The sequence below is a fragment of the Heptranchias perlo genome, chromosome 20 (genome assembly GCF_035084215.1).
Source record: "Heptranchias perlo isolate sHepPer1 chromosome 20, sHepPer1.hap1, whole genome shotgun sequence".
NCBI lineage: Eukaryota > Metazoa > Chordata > Chondrichthyes > Hexanchiformes > Hexanchidae > Heptranchias > Heptranchias perlo.
In genome coordinates, this window is record NC_090344.1 from 29493180 (window position 1) to 29510152 (window position 16973).

The window sequence follows — 16973 nt, forward strand, 5'->3', positions numbered from 1 at the left end:
AGAATTAGAGGTGATCTCACTGAAACGCATAAAAATCTAAAAGGGCTTGACAGGGTATATGCTGAGACGCTGTTTCGCCTGGTTGGAGAGTCTAGAACTAGAGGTCATAGTCTCAGCATAAGATGTCAGCTACTTAGGACCGAGATGAGGAAACATTTCGTCACTCAGAGGGTTGTGAAACTTTGAAATTATCTATTCCAGAGGGCTGTGGATGCTCCGTCGTTGAGTATATTCAAGATTGAGATCGATAGATTTTTAGACGCAGGGGATATGGGGATCGGGCGGGAAATTGGAGTCGAGGTAGATCAGCTATGAGGTTATTGAATGGCGGAGCAGGCTCGCGGCGCCGTATGAGCTACTCCTGCTCCGACTTCGTATGCTCTTATGTTTCTACCAAAATCTATCACTTCACACTTCTCTGCATTAAATTTCATCTGCCATGTGACTGTTCATTTCACCAGTCTGCCTAGGTCCTCCTGTTACCATCCTCCTCATTTATTACTATATTTCCGAGTTTCGTGTCATCTGCAAACTTTGAAATTATAATCTGAATACCCAAGTCCAGGTCATTAATATATATCAAAAAGAGCAGTGGTCCTAATTCTGGCCCTTGGGGAACACCACTGTATAATTCCCTCCAGTCTGAAAAACAACCGTTCACTACGCTCTGCTTTCTGTTCCTTAGCCAATTTTGTAACCACGCTGCCAGTGTCCCTTTAATACCGTGGCTTTAATTTTGTTAACAAGTCTATTATGTGGCACTTTATCAAATGCCTTTTACAAGTCCATATACACAACATCAGCCGCACCATCCTCATCAACACTCTCCATTTCTTCATAAAAGGGAACTACTTGTACCAGAGAAGGACTGTCACCTCTTGCTTAAGTGTAGAGGATCCTGTTGACCGGAAGTCACCGGTTAACGGTTTTGGCTTAGGACACAGAGGAAGAGTCAATTCTCTCTTAATTCTCAATTCGCTTTATTAACGTTATTAGATGATGCACATACCGCTTATACGTCTAGTTAGATATAGGCATGTAGTTTACAGCAGGTTATACAGGTTTATACTCAAACTAGGATTTAAACGCACACCCACTAAGTTTCCTGAGTAATACTCCCCGGGTATTAGGCTTTAAACGCACACCCACTAAGTTTCCTGAGTAATACTCCCCGGGTATTAGGCTTTAAACGCAAACCCACTAGGTTTTCCTGACAACACTCCCAGAGTGGTCCCAGAATAGAAAGGATATTATATTGCCCGGAAAGGAGAGACGCTGCTGGCCAGGCAATTCTCCCTCTTCCTCCCGACGTCGTCTCCACGTCCTTGACGCAGTCTTTACGTCCCTGACGTAAGGTATTCACTTCCACGAGGGTTCGCCTCCAGAGTCTCCCAGAGTCTCCTTCACAAACAAAGACACACCAACAAAAACACACACACACACACTCTCTCTCTTGCTCACAAACAAACAAAGACACACACTGAGCCCAAGCCAGCAACTCTTCAGTTTTTATTCCCCAAGTCTGTCTTTTCGAACGATGCTGTCTTCTCCGGTTGGCTCAAAGTTGCTGGAGTGACCGATGTCATCCCCTGATTGGCTCTGTTCCAAGGGGTCAGGTAGCATCACCGTCCCTTTGTCTCTGTAACAAGCGGAACGAATTCAAACCGGTTCTGGCCAGTTCAGACCAGTGACTGAACTCCAGGTCACCTCAGTTCAAAAGGTCAGTGTCTTTGTTAGCACTTCGAATTCAGCTCAGCAGTCTTCTGCAGCCTCTGGCCAACATCTCCCCCCTTTTGATCCAAAGATGCCTATCTTAGGATCATTATTCTCCCTTTCTGTGTACTACTCCTGAGGCCGTCATTGTCCCCCAGTGGGCATGTTACATCCGCGATTTCATATGATTATAGAAAAAACAATATAAATGCTTATATAAACAATACAAAAAGGAAGCGTATAAAATATACTTCACACAGTGTCCTTATTTTGATAATCGCTTCTTCTGTTTCATTATAGCACTAACACTCAATTGTTGCAAAATTTCATTTTCCACCTTCTAAGCTGATATACATTGAATATGACAAGTATTAATGCACATAAAATCACAATTACAGCAGCATGTGATAAAATCCTGACCCATGGATGTATTTGAACATTAGATCCCCAATTCCAAAACTTATTCCAGAACCCAGGGTCCCGTAACAGTTCATCTGCTTTATCAGCATGCGTTTTAATTATTTTAGTGTGTTTAGTCCATTGATGAGTTATCTCATTAGCTTCCTCCGCTATTTGCATCCAATCTGCAGTCAGGTGCGGAATGGATGGTAGTTCGGTAGGAACATATTTCCACAGATCTTGGTCTATATCGGTACGTTGGACTGTGAGGTTTTCGTTTATTACCATCCTCATTATTGGCTTAGGCAGAACATGTCCACCGACAACCAAGTCTGAGGTCACATTGTTAATGGCCACATTGTGTCCTTCCAGAGGGCACTGTTTCCATCCTTTGTTATAGCTCATAGCCGCTGTGGCTATGTAATAAGTTTGTCCCACAAGGGCGTATTGTAAAAAGGACTGGTTGTTAACTGGCAAAATGGAAAATGAACAATTTTCATAAGTACTGAACCCACAATTAGTAAGTCTCTGTCTCGTTATCTCTTCTGGACAGGCCCAGTGATTCCCTCCTTGGTGACACTTTGACAAATCTACCCCTTTCTCAGCACCGTCCATTACAATAGCATGAGATGGTGGATTGCTCAAAGAGATCCAAGTACCCTCATGATACTTGCCCACGTTATGAACTCTTTTTAACGGATAGGTCAAATTGCTTCCGTGCTGGGGAATATGAAACACCGCCCCAACGTAATATGTCCCTTTATGAGTCACTACTCCAGTCAATATTTACATAAGTGTGGTCCCAGTGGACCATAATTTTACCTCGACCGTCGCTCGCCGATGGTCGCTCCATAAATGGACCCACAAATTGATTAATAATATTTCCCTCTGGGATTACCGATAATGTCACCTCGAGAACTGTGTTACATGAAAACCGTACTCCCGCTCCCTCCGGTATACCCAAAGTCTTTCCTACACACGCTAACCCATTCACTCCCGTATAATACAAACTTAAATCCTCCCTTTTCCCTTTGTTGGTTCGGACTGTCTTATTCTGCGGAGCAAAGTTGTCCCTGGTCTCGGGATATCCCTCCGTCGTCGACACTGCTTCAGGCACGTTCATTCGTCGTGACGGCTCCGAGGCAGGTTGAACCACAGTTCTGATGACGATCAATCCGATAGCAACAAAATGCATCATCCCCTTCATTCTAGGCTGGACCTGGAATAAACAAGCGTAATTTCTGCTCTTATGTACAGTTTCTTTTAGGTACTATCATAAGTCCAGTCTCTCCATATACTGAGCCAGACCGTCCAAATCCTGTTCCCAATTTGTTTCAGATTCTAACCGTCCGTTTCTTTGAACCCACTTACTCCCCCTTTTTGTTTTATGTTCCTTTCGTTTTGTTCCTGGATTCGCCTCTGCATGCGAACGGACAGTATCAAATTTGTGTTCAATCACCTCCTCTTGGACCAGTAGCTGGTCCTGTTCTTGATCTCCCTGACCTTCAGAATTCAGAACATCGTTAGCATCGAGCAGCACATGCCAATGATGATTATCTTGTTTTTCTCCTACCAACTTTAGCTGATTAATGTGGTACCAGCCACTCTTATCTGGTGCCGTTAATATCCTGTATACAGATGGGCTAGCTTTGTCTACTATCTCATAGGGACCGGCAAACTTTGGACTCAAGAATGAGGTGGGCTGGTATATGTATATCCCACAGCCAGTTCTCCTTTCCCCATCCTGTACTGATGAAGAGCCATCCACAAAAATTTTAAAAGAGGGTTCTTCCTTTCCTGTTTCCTTTGTCTTTCTGCTTTCAGGCCCCGTCTTACCCCCTCCTTTTTGTTTTGATACAAATGGGCCCTTGGGGTCATTTGCTATCATCAATTGGCACTCATGTTTTTCTCCCTGATAAACTAAGTTGTCTGCTAACATAGTGGTGTTTTTTACCCCCTTTACGGTGATATTTCTCCCTTGCAGCAACAATGTCCATCTAGCAATTCTATTTTGGCTAACTGAACCATCCTTAATCCTTCCATCTAACAGTAACTGTACTGGGGTGTGTTCTGTTAATATTGTAAGTAGATTTAGTCCCACTATATAAGTAAAATGCGGCACTGCCCAAAAGACAGCTAGCAAGTGTCTTCAGCATACCGTATACCCCTGCTCTACCGGTGAGAGCATACGTGAGGCGTACGCTACTGGTCGTAATTTCCCGTGTGTCTCCTGTAACAGAACTGCCGAGAGGGTGGTGTCTGTGATAGCCACCTCCAATGCAAATGGTTCCGTTGGATTTGGGTTTTTTAAAGCAGGCGCAACAGCTAGTGCTTGCTTTAAATCAGTCATGGCCTGGCTGTGTTCTGTTTTCCACTCCCAGGCCACATTCTTTTTTAATAATTCCATCAGTGGGGCCGCCTTTGTGGCGAATCCATCAATATGGTCCCTGCAATATCCCACCAACCCTAAGAATGACCTTAACCCTTTCACATCCCCCGGAACAGGGAGTCTGCCGACTGTCTCTACCCTTCGTTTGTCAATGTCCCTTTGTCCCGGCGTCAGAATCATTCCCAAGTAAGTAACTTTTTGTTTCATGGTCTGAGCTTTTTTAGGGTTAATCTTTAATCCCAAGTCATGTAACAACTGCAGTAATTCACTTAGCAGTTGATAATGTTCCTTCTTGGTTTCAGTTTGTAGGAGTAAGTCGTCTACATACTGCACTAGACATTCAGGCCTTGAGAATCCTTTTAACCCTTCCCTCAGCCGTTGGTGAAATATCGACGGGGAATTGTGAAACCCCTGCGGCAGGGCGGTCCATGTATATTGCTGTCCTTGGAAAGTAAATGCAAATTTATATTGACATTCTTTCTCCAGTGGAATAGACCAAAAACCGTTACTTATGTCCAAAACCGTAAACCACTGCGCATCCTCATTTTGTCGAACTACGGTCTCTGGGCTAGTTGCTACTGTAGGCGCTGTTAACGGGGTGACTTTATTGAATTCTCTGTAGTCTATCGTTAGTCGCCAGCTCTCGTCTGGTTTCCTTACTGGCCAAATAGGTGCGTTATTAGTAGAAGCTATTGGTCTTAATATCCCTTGCTGCAGCAGACTCTGTATCACCTTCTCTATCTCTTCTTCTGCTTGCTTTGGGAAACCATACTGCTTCTGTGGTTTGGGGTCTGGACCTTGTATACACAAACTCCCGGTCATTTTCCCACAATCATGTTTATGTCGGGCAAATACGATTGAGTTTTGTACAATAATCTGTTGCACTTCACGATCGTTACTCATTTCTCCTGGTTCTATCCACATTTCCCCGATCGTGCATATCCTATCCTGATATTCCCCCACCGGGACGAGTGTGTGATTTATACTGCCCATGCCCAAAGGCATTTTCCAAATCATACAATTAACAGGGTCGAAGCTGAATCCCGCTTTGGCCATATAGTCACTCCCTAATATATGTTCTTATTCTCTGGGTAATTTAATAAGGACCACTGAATGCTCTATAACTATGTATCCCACACCGACTTCCAACGGTACACTCACATATCCCACTTGTGAATGCCCTGTGAATCCACTGAGAATAATTTTGTTTTGAATTTTCCAATCTGTGTCATTGGTCTGAGTGGTGTTAACGGTGGTTCGGGATCCCCCTGTGTCCCAAAGGAATGTAAGAGGGCGGCCTCTGACCCTACCATTCACTAGGGGTCTCCCCATGTCATCCAACCGCGCGTCACACACCCATAACGGAGAGGCCTGAGACCGTCATTGCAGTTCGGGGTACAACCCGGAACTCGGTGATATTTCTATCGTATCACACTGAGGACTTGGTCTATTCGGCTCTTCCACGGGTCGGCTCTGATTTCTTCCCTGACCTGCATTCTCTCGTTTCGTATTCGGGCAGTCCCTTGCGAAGTGTCCCTCTTGGCCACAGTTATAGCATTTGGACACCTTGCCTGGAGTTCTCCCCGTTCCTGAGAAGTTTCCTCTGCCTCTACCTCTATCTCTTCCCACTCTCTGATAAGCTGGAGGGGGTTCCCCCTGAGTCGGTCCCCTCCCTTCATTTCTCCAAATTATCACCTGATCTTTAACAGGCATTGCTCTGTCCCCGGATGCCTTGGATCGTTTTGGTATTTCCATTTCCCATAGTCTAACCATTTTCCTAATTATCCAGGGTTCCGTATGTGTGTCATCAGCGGGGTCAAACTGATCTAGTGCCTTCCTCGAATCCTCAGTGCCATGCGACACTAATGTTCTCAGCCATCGGTTCCTAACCTCCCGCTGTAAATTATCCCTATCTAATTCTGTACCATAGACACCTTGAAACACCGCCCAAATGCGGGCCGAAAATACAGCGGGGTGTTCACCTTTCCTTTGATAGCATCTCATCAGCGCCTACACTGGATCCCCTCTGTTATCACCCATGACAGATAATACCTGGTCCTTTAAGGCCTCATTCGTGCCTCTACCAAGTTTTTGTTCCTCCGGTAGGGCGGAGTGTATATGTGGGTGTAGGCACATTAGGATTAATTTCCTTTCCTCAGCATCGTCTAAGCCGTGTATCGCTCTCTGTTGCCTGACCGCTGGGAACAACTCCCTGGGATCATCCCCGGGCGCACACGTTCCAATATCTTTCGCAATAACCCTCAGTTCCTGTACCCCAAGTGGGGTGGAATATGTCATATCCTGGCCATCTTCCTCCATCTGTGCTCTGGTGGTTACCAGGGGGGCCATTGGGGCAGACGGTTCTTTCTGCTCTGGAGCATATGCTGGCGGTGGGTCCCCTAGTGGAGGTTCCCTATCACCGCTGCTGTATCTATCCGCCTTGTCTGCTTAATCATCCCAATCTACATCCCCTCGACCACTTTCTGCACCTCTTTCGGGTGCAAAAGCACACAATATGCCCCTCTGTGCGGCTAGCTGATCTTGCAGCCTCCCTATCAGTTTCTGACACGTTGTGTGATCGCCAGTACTACACCTCTTCTCCTGAGCTGATCTGTGAATCACATTCATAGCAGTTTTTAAATCACTACATTGTTGTTTCCATCTCTCCACCTCAGCTTTAGCTGCTTGGGCTTCTCGCTCTCTCTTACTCTTCTCATTAGTTAATTTTTCGCACTGTAACTGATATTGGTTCATGTGCATCAAATCTGCACTTCTCTGTCCCTGTAGATCAGTGACTTTCTCACTAAGGCGGGCGATCTCCTCACGGAGTGTTTTATTCTCCACTTCTAATCCGCCTCGGATTTCCTGAGTCTCTTCTCTCCCTCTCCTCGCCTGCTGTCGGCATTCTAGCCATTCCTCAAGTAAACATCCGATCGCTACGGACTTCTGTATCTTTTTAAATTTCCTATCTGACATCTTTGTTTGCGCAATTTTCCAAAGGACCCCCACAACAGGCGTTTCCTTGTCTCCAATGTGACCCGCAAACTCCCCGTATTGCGGCCACTTCCCTATTATGTCTTTTTGAAGGAGTCCCTTCCAATCAAAACAGTCCAAGTCCCCAGGGCTTGGTGACTTCCATTTATTCGTCATCTTGTGTTATTAACTATGAATTAACCCAAACTCCTGTTCTCTGTATACTTTGCCAAATTCGGTTCGCCTCGAGGCTCCCGCTGACGCAACGGACAGATTTATCCTCGAGCCCACCCAGGGACGCCAAAGATGTTGACCGGAAGTCACCGGTTACAGTTATTGGCTTAGTACACAGAGGAAATGGTCAATTCTCTCTTAAATCTCAATTCGCTTTATTAACGTTATTAGATCATGTACATACCGCTTATAGGTCTGGTTAGATATAGGCATGCAGTTTACAGCAGGTTATGCAGTTTTATCCTCAAACTAGGATTTAAACGCACACCCACTCGGTTTCCCTGACTAACACCCCCTGAGTATTAAGATTTAAACGCACATCCACTCGGTTTCTCTGACTAACACTCCCTGAGTGGTCACAGAATAGAAAGGATATTATATTACCGGGAAAGGAGAGATAACGCTGGCCAGGCGATTCATTCTCTCTCTCCGAACGTCGTCTCTACGTCCCTGACCTAGTCTCTACGTCCCTGACGTAGGGTCCCTACTTCTGCGATGGTTAGTCTCCGGAGTCTCCCTCACAAACACACTGGCACCAAGCCTGCAATTCTTCAGTTTTAAATTCAAGCCTGTCTTTTGGAATGATGCTGTCTTCTCCGGTTGGCTTTAAGTTCCTCGAGTTGTCGGTGTCATCCCCTGATTGGCTCTGTTCCAAGGGGCGAGGTCGCATCAGCTCACTACTCCTTTTCTAAATAAGGACTGGTGTCTCATCACATCTCCTTTGTCCCTCTAAGAAGCAGAACGAATTCAAACCGGTTCTGGCCAGTTCAGACCAGTGACTGAACTCCAGGTCACTTCAGTTCAAAAGTTTGTGTCTTTGTTCGCAATTCGTATTAAACTCAATAGTTTTCTGCAGCCCCTGGCCAACAGAGAGATCGCTCTGTCTGCTGCTGTTTGTCCGCCTCCCGCACTCTGGGGGAATCGCCGAGGTCGGTCTTCATTTTTCTCTTCTGGATCCGGCCTTATCCGTTTGTTGTTGACCGGAGTGCGTCAAACACCAAGTCAGTCAGAAGCGGGTGCAAATCACATCCGCAGAGCCGCTCGGGGAAGGCGACTGGTTTAATATTAAGTCTTTTAAAAGGAACAGACTGTACAATGATTGGATAATAATAATGATCAGAATTAAGTTTGATATGATGAAAGTTTTTTCAGATATTTTCAATTTCCACCTTCACCGGTTTTATATAGTAACAGGTAACAATGTTTAAGGGATGTGATGTACAGTGTTGGTGGAATCAGTGTAATATAACTTGATACATTGTAGAATCTCTTCTATATCCCAGGCTCTTACCTCAGGTTTAGACCCTCAGCTAGTTTAAAATCGGTCACTCACTGATATAAATTAACCAGTAACAACCCAGATTCCACGGCTTTTAAAGGTCACTGCGGATGTTCAACGAAGCGCATCTTGATTGGAGGCATCTGTTTGAGAACAATCACCAAGCGATAATTGAGAGATCGACAATGTTTGACGGGAGCACTGATTTTATCAATCAGGCGCCGATCTTGTTGCACAATTGGTCAGCGTGCGGTATTTTTATCGGCTCCAGAAATGCCCATGTTGTCAGGTCAAGCCTCATTTAAAATAGTCAAACCTTTTACTACGAACATTTTGACCGGAGTTGAAGGTACAACTGGTATGTTCCATAACGCATTTACTTCTTCGTGTTTCCATGTGGACACTAAGGTTCCTGTGGCCTCCCGTCTTTCAATAGCAGGTGCGAGTTTACTTGTTTATAGGGGGAGAGGGGGCTATTGCGGCAGTCGTTAAGGCAAAGGGGCCGGTCCGATATCTTTAAATCTAATGAACCAAACACACAATTCTTCATTTCGTTAAGCGGATATTTATCGGTTGGAAGTTTCGTGTGTGGAAAATTTGGAAGGGAAATATTCTGCCTGTTGTCACTGTGCAACGGGAGAAATTATTCAGCTTACAGATGTTAATACGCTGAAAGGTCGAGAGGCCTTTTCCAACTCCCGTGTGGGACAAGTTTAGATTTTGAGACATTGGGTAAAGTGTTATTTTAATTGGTGCTAACGAATGACAAAACATTTGGCACAAACAAGAAAAATTGTAAACTCACGAGTTCACTGTCCATGTTTCTTACATCATGTTCAACAGAAACAAGGATTCTCCTCAACACGTTACTGAGAATTTTATAACAGGGATCCTCACCATCTTTCGAGGTCGACGAGGGATAATTCAAAGTCCTACCAAGAATCTATACAATGGAAGTTTCTCTAAAGCGATCCTGTGTAGCTCAGTCGGCACAGCATCAGAATTTTAAAGCGGGGAGAGATCTGAGGTTCCAGGGTTGAAGTCTCTGTTCAGGCTGTAAATTTTGAAAGAGTGGGCAAGTTCTGTCTTTGCAGCGGAGCAAGAACCGCGGGACAGACGATGCCTGCGATGTGTGGTCAAAGCTTCGGTAGATTCTTGTTTCCCAGGGTTGGGCAGCAATGCACTGTCTGAAGCGGCATTCGCTGCTTTCCGCTCGGAACGTGTGATTGGAGAGAGTGGAGCCGGATAGGCGGCCTGTCGTGGCCTCACTCAATCCGGGAGCTGGGGAACATCGAACATCGAAAAACCGATGTGTTTGTTGCCGCGGCTGCAATGTTGTTTAGAATTGTAATTATTAACCGAGGCATCGCTGCAGGATCCTTTAATGATCTCTCACAAATCAACAGAAATCAGTCGCAATGTATAGCTTTGAGAGGGGCTTTCTGCACCGTCGGGACAGGAAACGGGAGTGAGTGGGAGACACTGTCGGTATCTGTGTAGTGTTTGAGTGTGTGTAGAACTGGACAGAGAAAGGAAAATATACCGGTTCTGTGAGGTGTTGTATTTTATTCACATTTAAGCACAGAGTGAATTCTTGCTTTTTTATAAATTTATTGACTTTTGGTGGATAACTTTTAGAAAATGTTTCCGCCCAGTTTTGCACTGGGGACCGTTCGCGTGCTAGGCGAACGTGATAACCACTACACTACGGAAACTCTATTGCGATGGTTAGTATAGGAAAAACTTAGAAGATAGCTTCCGCCTCCAAATGCTCTCAATGTGGGAGACGGGTCCGGTTCCAATCGCCATTAATCAATCTGTAACTCTCTGTTTCAGACTGAAGGCAATCCTAATATTTTTTTCAATCCATTTATGGGATGTAACTCGTCAGTCTGATCTACACTCGCCAGACTCATGCTCAGATCTATCTTGTGTTTAATTGACGAGATTTTAGTGGCCAAGGCCTGTAATTGAGGGGCATTCTATGGGATATTAGAGAATCCCAGCTCAGCTCCTGCCCCATCTGTTTTTGCTACTCGTATTGGTCTCATCACCGCTTGGGGAGTTTGGTATTTTTCATGAGGTCCTGATTCCAGACCCTGGTCCTCCTGCTCCCTGTCTCGGTCGTACTCTTACTGACGGGCAGCCTGTACTCGTTCTCTGAAGTCTATCCCTCCCCGGAAAGGTTTACTGTTGAACAGCCTGTACTAGCTCTCTAAAGTCTATCCCTCCTCGGAAAGGTTTACTGCTGAACGGCCTGTACTCGTTCTCTAAAGTCTATCCCTCCCGGGAAAGGTTTACTGATGGACAGCCTCCACTAGCTCTCTAAAGTCTATCTCTCCGGGAAGGATTACTGACGGGCAGCCTGTACTAGCTCTCTGAAGTCTATCTCTCCGGGAAGGATTACTGACGGGCAGCCTGTACTCGCTCTCCAAAATCTATCTCTCCGGGAAGGATTACTGACCGGCAGCCTTCACCAGCTCTCTAAAGTCTATCTCTCCGGGAAGGATTACTGACGGGCAGCCTGTACTCGCTCTCCAAAGTCTATTTCCCCGGGAAGGATTACTGACGGGCAGCCTGTACTAGCTCTCTAAAGTCTATCTCTCCGGGAAGGATTACTGACGGGCAGCCTGTACTAGCTCTCTAAAGTCTATCTCTCCGGGAAGGATTACTGACGGGCAGTCTGTACTAGCTCTCTAAAGTCTATCTCTTCCCATGAAGGATTACTGATTTCTCTATCCCGTGAGAAATTTAAGTTGTCTGTTATGGCATACATCATGCCTTTCTTCTGCTTTAATCTTTCCTCCAGCTCCTGTATTTTCTTTGACAGTGGTTATGGTCTCCCCCTCCTCCTACTCTACATTGGTCGTCCTGTTACTGACTTAGGACACCCCGGAGGGCACTACTTAACTCATCTATCTTATTTTTAGTCATATAAAGTTGCCAGAAAAAGTAGTAATCCTGAGGATTGGGAGCAATTTAGAATTCAGCAGCTAAGGAACAAGAGTCTGATTAAGAGGGGAAAAATAGAGTATGAGAGTAAATTTGCAAGGAATTTATAAGTGGACTGTAAAAGTTTCTACAAGTAAGTAAAAAGAAAAAGATTAGTGAAGACAAATGTAGGTCCCTTATAGTTAGAAACGGGAGAATTTGTAATGGGGAACAAGGAAATGGCAGAGCAATTAAACAAATACTTTGGTTCTGTCTTCACAGAAGAAGGCACAAATAACTTCCCATAAATGCTGGGAAACCATGGGACTAGTGGGAAGGAGGAATTAAAAGAAATTAGTATTAGTAAAACATAGTGCTGGAGAAATTAACGGGACTGAGAGCCGATAACTGCCCAGGAACTGATAATCTGCATCCCAGAGTGTTAAAAGACGGAGCCGTGGAAATAGTGGATGTATTAGTTGCAGTCTTCCAAAATTCTATACATGATGTAACAGTTCCTGCACATTGGAGGGTGGCAAATGTAACCCCACTATTTAGGAAATGAGGGAGAGAGAATATGGGCCGGTTAGCCTAACATCAGTCGTAGGGAAAATGCTAGAGTCTATTATAAAGGATATGATAACAGGACACTTAGGAAATATCAACGTGATTAGAAAAATTCAACACGGATTTATGAAAGGGAAATCGTGTTTGACAAAACAACTGGAGTTTTTTGAGGATGTAACTGATAGAATAGATAAGGGACAACCAGTGGATTTGGTTTATTTGGATTTTCAGAAGGCCTTTGATAAAGTCCCATATAAGAGGTTAATGTGCAAAATTAAAGCACAGGGGATTGGCGGTAATATACTGGCATGGATTGAAAATTGGTGAACAGACAGGAAACAGAGAGTAGGAATAAATGGGTCCTTTTCGTGGTGACAGGCAGTGACTAGTGGGGTACCGCGTGGATCAGTGCTTGGGCCCCAGCGATTCCAATTTATATCAATGATTTGGATGAGGGAACCAAATGTAATGTTTCCAACTTTGCTGATGATACAAAACTAGGTGGGATCGTGAGTTGTGAGGAGGCTGCAAAGAGGCTTCAAGGCGATTTAGACAAGTTGAGTGAGTGGGCAAATATATGGCAGATGCAGTTATCAACTTCGGAAGGAAAAACAGAAAGGCAGAGTATTATTTAAATGGTGATATATAGGGAAATGTTAATGTACAAAGCGACCTGGGTGTCCTTGTACACCAGTCACTGAAAGCAAACATGGAGGTGTAGCAAGCAGTTAGGAAGGCAAATGATATGTTCCCTTCATTGCAAGAGGATTTGAATACAGGAGCAAGGATGTCTTACTGCAGTGATGATGTGGAGATGCCGGTGATGGACTGGGGTTAACAATTGTAAACAATTTTACAACACCAAGTTATAGTCCAACGATTTTATTTTTAATCCCACAAGCTTTCGGGGGCTTTCCCCTTCCTCAGACTTCCACACCGCCTGAGGAAGGGGAAAACCCCCGAAAGCTTGTGGGATTATAAATAAAATCGTTGGACGATAACTTGGTGTTGTAAAATTGTTTACAATTACTGCAGTGAGACAACAGCTTGAGCACTGTGTGCAGATTTGGTCACGTTACCTAAGAAAGGATACACTTGGCATCGAGGGAGTGCAGCGAAGGTTCACCAGACTGATTCCTGGGATGGCAGGACTGTCGTACTTGGAGAGATTAGGTCGACTTGGCCTGTATTCACTCGAGTTATAGAAGAATGAGAGGGAATCTCATTGAAACATATAACATTCTGACAGGGCTAGACAGACTGGATGCCAGGAGGGTGTTTCCCCTGGCTGAGGGATCCAGAACGCGGGGTCACAGTCTCAGGGTACGGGGTAGGACATTTAGGACTTAGACGATGAGAAATTTATTCACTCAGAGGGTGGTGAACCTGTGGAATTTTCTACCTCAGAAGGCTTTGTAGGCCAAGTCACTGAATATATTAAGAAGGAGATAGATAGACTTCTGGACACAAAAGGCATCAAAGGATAGGGGAGAGCGCAGGAATATGTTGTTATGATAGAGGATCAGCCATGATCATATTGAATGGCGGAGCAGGCTCGAAGGGCCGAATGGCCTACTCGTGCTCCTATTTTCCATATTTCTATGTTACACAGACCACCTGCAACATGAAAAACCATCCCAAGGGGCTTCACAGAGGCTTGTGGACAAACAGGCACATAGGAATAAGAAGATATCAATAGTACTGGCGAAAACTTTGGTCAAAGAGTGGGTTTAATGGTGGAGTAAAGGGCATACAAGTAAGCAGTGCAGACGGAACCATGAAATTACAGAGAGATATTGATAGATTAAGTCAATATGCGAACCTGTGGCAAATGGATTTCAATGTAAGCAAGTGTGAGGTCCTTCACTTTGGACCTAAAAAGGAGAGATCAGAGTATTTTCTAGGTGGTGAAATGTTTGAAACAGTGGAGGTCGAAAGAGACTTACGGGCCCATGTACATAGATCATTAAAATGTCATGGACAGGTAAAGGAAATAATCAAAATGCCGACTGGAATGCTGGTCTTTTTATCTAGAGGACTAGAATACAAGGGGATAGAAGTAATGCTACAGCTATACAATGGTTAGACCAAACCTGGAGTATTGTTTTCAGTTCTGGGCACCACACCTTAGGAAGGGTATATTGACCTTGGAGAGAGTGCAGTGTAGATTTACTAAAATGACATATGGACTCCAATCGTTAAATTATGAGGAGAGATTATACGAACTAAGGTTATATTCCCTGGAATTTAGAAGATATGGGGTGATTTGATCAAAGTTTTCAAGATATTAACGGGGACTGAAAGGTTGGATAGAGATAAATTATCTCCGCTGGTTGAGGAGTCCAGGACTAGGGGACATAGCTTAAAAATTACAGCCAGGACTTTCGAGAGTGAAGTTAGGAAACAAAGGTTGGTAGAAGTTTGGAACTCTCTTCCGCAAGTTGATGCTAGATCAATTATTAATTTTAAATCTGAGATTGATAGATTTTTGTTAACCAAAGGGATATGGGGCTAAGGCGGGTCAAAGGAGTTAGGTCACAGATCAGCCATGATCTCACTGAATGTCTGAACAGGCGCAAGGGGCTAAATGGCCGACTATTGCTCCTATCTTTCTATATTCCTATTGTCCTAAGTGTTAAGGTGGAGGGGAAAAGATTGGTTTTCAAGAGTAGAATTTAGATCTCTGAAGGACAAAATAGGGCTCCGGCCACAGAAGGAGATATTAGTAGGGATGACAAAAGGTTGAAGCAAGAGCTGGGTTCCATGGAAGGACTGAAAGGCGGAAAGAACTTGCCTTTATATAGCGCCTTTCAAGACCTCAGGACATTCCAAAAGAGTCAATGAAGTACAGTTTGAAGTGTAGTCACTGTGGTAATGTAGGAATCGCAGCAACCAATGTGTACGCAGCAAGGTCCCACACCTCAATGAGATGAATGACTAGAAAATCGGATTTAGTAATATTGCTTGAGGGTTAAATATTGGCCAGGGCACCGGAGAAAACTCACCTGCACTATTTTCGAATAGTGCAGGGGGATCGTTTACATGTACCTGAGAGACCCGATGGGGCCCTCGGTTTAACGTGTCCTTCGAAAGTCGGCACTCCCGTCAGTGTAGCATTGCCACATTACTGACCCTCCGACAGTGCACCACTCCATCAGTACTGCGCTGCAATCTCAGCTGGATTATATGCTCAAGTGTCTGGAGTGGGACTTAACTCACAACCTTCTATCTCAGAGGTGAGACTGCTACCACTGAGCCACGGCTGACTGAAAGCAGGAGAGGGAGATCGAGTGGCTGAGGGAGGGCATTCTGGAGTGTAAATATGGCTGAAGGCACGACTGTCAAAAGTAGGGCAAATATACTGCGGATGCACAGGCGGCCAGGGGGTGAATAGCAGAACGCTTGGAAGGGATTGTAGGGCTGGAGGAGGTTACAGAGATAGGGGTGGGGAGGCCCTGGTGGATTTAAGTGTAAGAAAGAATAAAAATAAACTGCAGGCTTAGGAGACAGCAATCCAATGCAGATCAGTGAGGGCTTGGCTGATTTGGGAGCTTCTCACCAATGAAAGTACAAGAGTAGGGATGGAATCCGTGCCAAGGGTATTGATATTATGGGGCGAAAGATCATGAGTTCCCAGTTTTTATCTTGCGGAAATTGAGGCTAATCTATAACAGAATGTGGGTCTGACAACACAAAGACATTGGAAGGGTCAAGAGCGGTGGTGGTTTTGTCAGTGTACATTTGAAAGCTGGTCGTTATCTGTAGTCTACATCACCAAAGGGCAGGATGGAGATGAGGAAGAGGAGGGAGCCAAGGATTGAACCTTTTAAATCACCAAAGATAAGGATAATAGGGTGGGAAGAAAAGCTTCTCCTGGCTATGATGAGATTGGTGAGTGTAACCAAGCGAGGGTAGTCCCACCAAAAGAGGCCAGTGTTCATTGAATAAGGAGGTCATGGTAGGCCGGCCAGGAACGCATTGGAGAAAGGGAGTCTGGAGGGGACAGAGGCATCGTTGAGGGTGTCAATGGCAATGGGCTGAGTATGAAATGAAGGCGAGTGAGGGAATCACGGCGCCTTTGCGATGGAGGTAAAATTGGGTCATGTGCTTAGCTGGGTGTTACACGGGACCAATTTCACTGCAGCCATGTAGAATATCTGCAGTAAAATAGCGGAGAGAGGAATCTCATTGGGGCACGTTCAGTGACCTTCCCCTTTTATCATCTACAGTAAATTGTCGGCTGGAATCCGGAACGTGGCCTTCAACTGTCCTCCTGTCAGACACTCAAAATTTATATTTTAACTGGTAAACTACCGGAACAGAGTGAAACATGTCTGCTTGTGACCTTGGATTAATTCCACACTGCGGAGAAATCGGTAAAATTTATAAATGATTTGGGGGAATTGCACATGTTCAATACAACTGTATGAAAACTGAGAATGAAGCTGTTCATTATTGTGGGATCAGTCCTGTATGTGTACAGCCTTT

At 44.8% G+C, this 16973-nt stretch overlaps 1 non-coding gene across 1 annotated transcript; it reads right to left on the minus strand.

Moving 5' to 3' along the window:
- Positions 1 to 10629: 10629 nt before the first annotated feature.
- On the minus strand, positions 10630 to 10702 carry trnaa-agc (transfer RNA alanine (anticodon AGC)). Its single transcript has one exon. It is a non-coding gene; the product is annotated as a tRNA-Ala (tRNA).
- Positions 10703 to 16973: the final 6271 nt, after the last annotated feature.